Source organism: Cherax quadricarinatus, chromosome 75 (assembly GCF_038502225.1).
Source record: "Cherax quadricarinatus isolate ZL_2023a chromosome 75, ASM3850222v1, whole genome shotgun sequence".
In the NCBI taxonomy this organism is placed as follows: Eukaryota; Metazoa; Arthropoda; class Malacostraca; order Decapoda; family Parastacidae; genus Cherax; species Cherax quadricarinatus.
In genome coordinates, this window is record NC_091366.1 from 1,180,244 (window position 1) to 1,186,534 (window position 6,291).

The following is a 6,291-nucleotide window of genomic DNA, read 5'->3' on the forward strand; positions in this document are numbered from 1 at the left end:
CACTGTTTTATTTGTTTTCCTAACTAATATTAACAAGGACGTCCAAGCACGTGTGAACATGCATGTGTTCAGTGTGAACCTGCATGTGTTTAGTGTGAACATGCATGTGTTCAGTGTGAACCTGCATGTGTTCAGTGTGAACCTGCATGTGTTCAGTGTGAACATGCATGTGTTCAGTGTGAACATGCATATGTTCAGTGTGAACATGCAAGTGTTCAATGTGAACATGCAAGTGTTCAATGTGAACATGCATGTGTTTAGTGTGAACATGCATGTGTTCAGTGTGAACATGCATGTGTTCAGTGTGAACATGCATATGTTCAGTGTGAACATGCATGTGTTCAGTGTGAACATGCATATGTTCAGTGTGAACATGCAAGTGTTCAATGTGAACATGCATGTGTTCAGTGTGAACATGCATGTGTTCAATGTGAACATGCATGTGTTCAGTGTGAACATGCATGTGTTCAGTGTGAACATGCATGTGTTCAATGTGAACATGCATGTGTTCAGTGTGAACATGCATGTGTTCAATGTGAACATGCATGTGTTCAGTGTGAACATGCATGTGTTCAGTGTGAACATGCATGTGTTCAATGTGAACATGCATGTGTTCAGTGTGAACATGCATGTGTTCAATGTGAACATGCATGTGTTCAGTGTGAACATGCATGTGTTCAGTGTGAACATGCATGTGTTCAATGTGAACATGCATGTGTTCAGTGTGAACATGCATGTGTTCAGTGTGAACATGCATGTGTTCAGTGTGAACATGCATGTGTTCAGTGTGAACATGCATGTGTTCAATGTGAACATGCATGTGTTCAGTGTAAACATGCATGTGTTCAATGTGAACATGCATGTGTTCAGTGTGAACATGCATGTGTTCAGTGTAAACATGCATGTGTTCAGTGTGAACATGCATGTGTTCAATGTGAACATGCATGTGTTCAATGTGAACATGCATGTGTTCAGTGTGAACCTGCATGTGTTCAGTGTGAACATGCATGTGTTCAATGTGAACATGCATGTGTTCAATGTGAACATGCATGTGTTCAGTGTGAACCTGCATGTGTTCAGTGTGAACATGCATGTGTTCAATGTGAACCTGCATGTCTATGTGTGCATGTGTATGTTCAATGTGTTCATGTTCGTGTCTGTACGTTGACCTGAGGAAGGGAACTACTTCACAGTCCTTGGATCAAAAATTCTTCCCCAAAAGAATACAAGTACACCTTGCTAAAATAGGTACCTGGGTGTTAGTGGACTGGTGTGGGTGGCATCCTGGGGGACAAGATTAAGGACCACAATGGAAATAAGTTAGACAGTCCTCGATGACGCACTGACTTTCTTGGGTTATCCTGGGTGGCTAACCCTCCGGGGTTAAAAATCCGAAAAATCCGAACAAAATCAATCCCTACCTTGGGTTATCCTGAGTGGCTGATCATCTCTGCCCTGGATTATTCTGGGTGGCTGATCATCCCTACCCTGGGTTATCCTGGGTGGATAATCATCTCTACCCTGGGTTATCCTGGGTGGCTGATCATCCCTACCCTGGGTGGCTGATCATCCCTACCCTGGGTTATCCTGGGTGGATAATCATCTCTACCCTGGGTGGATAACACTCCCTGCCCTGGGTGGATAACTTTCCCCTGGGGTTAAAAATCAGAAAAAATCTTATTTTTTAAGATCTAGCGGCATGCCTCTGTGTCATGCATAAGGGACTGACCACCTCTAATAGAGGTTACTAAATTGACCACATCAGTCCTAGCAAAGTTTCTCTCTCCACGAGTTTAGTGCTTCCCCATGATTATAATAATCTCTGCCCAGGAGGAACTTTCTCTCTACATAATTATGTTATAACGACCCCAATGAAAATAAGTCAGATTCTTTTTGGGTTATCCTGGTTGGTCCCCTCAAGGAAGGTTCCTTGATGTTGGTGAGGGGCTCTTGATTTAGGGAATTGGATCTCTGCTCCAGTTCCCCGAATTAAGCCTGAATGAACATTAAAATGGTATGAAATACCGACAGATTGTTAGGTAAGACACATATGCAACAGTTAGGTATCTTTATTTCGAAACGTTTCGCCTACACAGTAGGCTTCTTCAGTCGAGTACAGAAAAGTTGATAGAAGCAGAAGATACTTGAAGACGATGTAATCAGTCCATCACCCTTAAAGTATTGTTTCATACTATGGAACAATGCTCTTCTCCAGACTGAGGGACTGACCACCTCAAAACTTTAAGGGTGATGGACTGATTACATCGTCTTCAAGTATCTTCTGCTTCTATCAACCTCTCTGTACTCGACTGAAGAAGCCTACTGTGTAGGCGAAACGTTTCGAAATAAAGATACCTAACTGCTGCATATGTGTCTTACCTAACAATCTGTCGGTATTTCATACCATTTTAATGTTCATTCTGTCAGACACTGCAACACAAGGGTATCTTGGTACAGACCACTTCGACAACCTCTACTAGTGAGAACGGCTGGGTTTGAGAAGGACCTGCCCTCCCAAAGCAACCTACGTCTCACCTCCTGGCACTATATAAAGGCCCCATTCTGTCACTTCAACTTCATATTGTTTCAGACAACGGAACAATGCTCTTCTCCAGACTGAGGGACTGACCACCTCAAAACTTTAAGGGTGATGGACTGATTACATCGTCTTCAAGTATCTTCTGCTTCTATCAACTTTTCTGTACTCGACTGAAGAAGCCTACTGTGTAGGCGAAACATAAGCCTGAATGCCTTCCACATCCCCCCCCCAGGCGCTGTATAATCCTCCGGGTTTAGCGCTTCCCCCTGATTATAATAATAATAATATCCTGGTTGGTAGTTTACATAACTTAAGGTGCCTCTCCAGAAAGCACTGGACAGGCACCTGAAGTCAGTACCTGACCAACCGGGCTGTGATTCGTACGTTTACGTGCGGCCAGCAGTAACAGCCTGGTTGATCAGACTCCGATCCACCATGAGGCCTGGTCTCAGACCAAGCCCCGGGGGCGCTGACCCCCCGGAAATCTCTCCAGGTAAACTCCAGGTAACTTATTATGTATAATAATGTGTAAGTGTAATTATGTAGCTGGACAATATAATTGCTGGACTCCTGAGCCAGGTAGGGTTCATTAAGGACCTCAATGACATTAGGTCAATTTGTCTGACCTTTTTGGGTTATCCTGGGCAATTTACACTACATATAATACATGTAATTGTACTTATGTCTATCTATACCTAAATAAAGTTTCTTCCTTACTAAACTTGGACAATAATGAAGATTGAGACACTTTTTTTTTTATTATTCGCCGGTATTCTCCCGGCCCGGGTCTTTTCCAAGTAGTGGTGACCCGGCCTTAGCTCCCTATCTGGGGAGTGTCTCGAGACTTAAGTCTCCCATGGGAGGAGGTATTGAGACACTTATGCAACATATGGGAATTTTTATTGAAGAGACGTTTCGCCACACAGTGGCTTCATCAGTCCAATACAAAGTAGAAAGGTGTAAGGAGAGGAGGAGTTTGAAGTAATCAGTCCCTCGGCCTGGAGTCGATGTGTTCAGTCCATCAATCTTGTAGAATGTACAGCATAGGTTAGGTTAGGTAAGGTTCGCCACTACATCCCACTGACACAGTTAACAAGATAAACTTCTTCTTCTCAACCATAGGATCTAATCTCGCCAATAAAATCCCACATACCAATGCCCATGCCGGGGACTACCTAGATGGGAATTTCCCAAATTCCTTCTATCTTGCACCAACTGAGCCCACGGAAGTCACCGAGATTATAAAGTCACTTAAAAACAATTCAGGGAATCTGTCTCATGTCCCACCATTACTGTACAAGCGAGCGGCCCATGTCCTTTCGCATGCTATTTTATTACTTTTTAACAAGTCAATAGAGACTAGCACCTTCCCGAAACTACTCAAGATGGCAAGGGTTACACCAATACATAAAGGTGGTGACCCTACAGACTTAAACAACTATAGGCCAATATCTAACTTACCATTGCTATCCAAAATCTTTGAGAAACTCGTGCACAGGAGACTATTCATTTATAACGGCACAAAACATACTCAACCCCTGCCAATTTGGATTCAGGAAAAATAAAAGCACTAATGATGCAATCATAAAAATGCTACATCTGCTTTACACAGCATTGGAAAATAAGGAATATCCACTAGGAATTTTTATTGACCTAAGAAAAGCTTTTGACACAGTAGACCACGACATCCTACTCCACAAACTTGACCATTACGGTATAAGAGGCCATGCGCTTGCTTATTTCAAATCCTACCATACTAATAGGTATCAGTATGTCACCATTAAAGACACAGCATCAGCAACACGGCCACTTGATACTGGAGTTCCGCAGGGAAGTGTCCTTGGTCCCCTGCTCTTCCTCATATACATCAATGATCTTCCATACGTATCCCAACACCTGAAACCCATTCTCTTTGCTGACGACACGACTTATGTCATCTCTCACCCTAATCTTGCCACCCTCAACACCATTGTGAATGAGGAGCTGATTAAAATATCGACTTGGATGACAGCCAATAAACTTACGCTTAACACTGACAAAACCTACTATATTATGTTTGGTAGCAGAGCAGGAGATGCACAAATTAACATTAAGATTGACAACACTCTAATTACCAGACATAATGAGGGCAAATTCCTAGGCCTATACCTTGACAACAACCTGAACTTCAGCACCCATATCCAACATATAGCCAAAAAAGTATCCAAAACGGTTGGGATCCTCTCCAAGATACGATACTACGTGCCGCAAAATGCCCTTCTCACACTATACCATTCACTTATTTATCCATACCTCACCTATGCTATATGTGCTTGGGGATCAACTGCAGCAACACACCTAAAGCCAATAATAACGCAACAAAAAGCTGCAGTAAGAATAATCACTAAATCCCATCCCTGGCAACACCCCCCCCCCACTCTTCATAGATCTAAACTTACTCCCTGTTCAGTACATCCACACTTACTACTGTGCTATCTACATCTACAGGACCTTAAATTCCAATATTAACCTTGACCTAAAACGCTTTCTTGATAGTTGTGACACAAACATCTCTACGACATTCCCACTAAACCTTTACAAAAATTCAATGTATGCAAAGGCCCTAAAATCTGGAATACCACCTGAGAACTCTAGAACTGCAGAACATTCTCTTCAAAACTACCATTAGACATCTCCCCGAAACACTAAAACTCAATGTAAAAGGCCGAATTCATTACCTTTAAATATAAAAGAAACCTTTACAAAAAGTTCAACTCACTCAAAACCAAATAAATACTGAATAACTGAACCATATAAATTGTATATCCTAAATGTTACTCACATTATATCACACAAATGTTAAACCCTTTGTTATTTTTTTTAAATACTACCTAACAAAATACTCCATTCTATGCATGCAATGCATGCAAGCCTGTCTTTGTAATACTCTTTGTATTTTATAGTTAACTTCTAGTGGTACACTCTGTAATCGTTATTTAACTACATGTAAACCACACAATAACCAAATTCTGTAAACTCAGCATTGTAATCCTTATAGAGAATAAACTTTGAATTTGAATTTGGTGTGGGTGACATCCTGGGGGACAAGATTAAGAACCCCAATGGAAACAAGTTAAACAATCGTCGATGACCCACTGACTTTCCTGGATTATCAAGTGTGGTTAACCCCCCGGGGCTAAAAATGCCTAGCCATGCTAGGCGTTCTAGTGGTACACTCCGAACGAAATCTTAATTTAATCATAGGTGTTCTAGTGGTACACTCTGTAATACCTAGCCATGCTAGGTGTTCTAGTGGTACACTCTGTAATGCCTAGCCATGCTAGGCGTTCTAGTGGTACACTCTGTAATACCTAGCCATGCTAGGTGTTCTAGTGGTACACTCTGTAATGCCTAGCCATGCTAGGCGTTCTAGTGGTACACTCTGTAATACCTAGCCATGCTAGGTGTTCTAGTGGTACACTGTAATGCCTAGCCATGCTAGGCGTTCTAGTGGTACACTCTGTAATACCTAGCCATGCTAGGTGTTCTAGTGGTACACTCTGTAATGCCTAGCCATGCTAGGTGTTCTAGTGGTACACTCTGTAATACCTAGCCATGCTAGGTGTTCTAGTGGTACACTCTGTAATGCCTAGCCATGCTAGGCGTTCTAGTGGTACACTCTGTAATCGTTATTTAACTACATGTAAACCACACAATAACCAAATTCTGTAAACTCAGCATTGTAATCCTTATAGAGAATAAACTTTGAATTT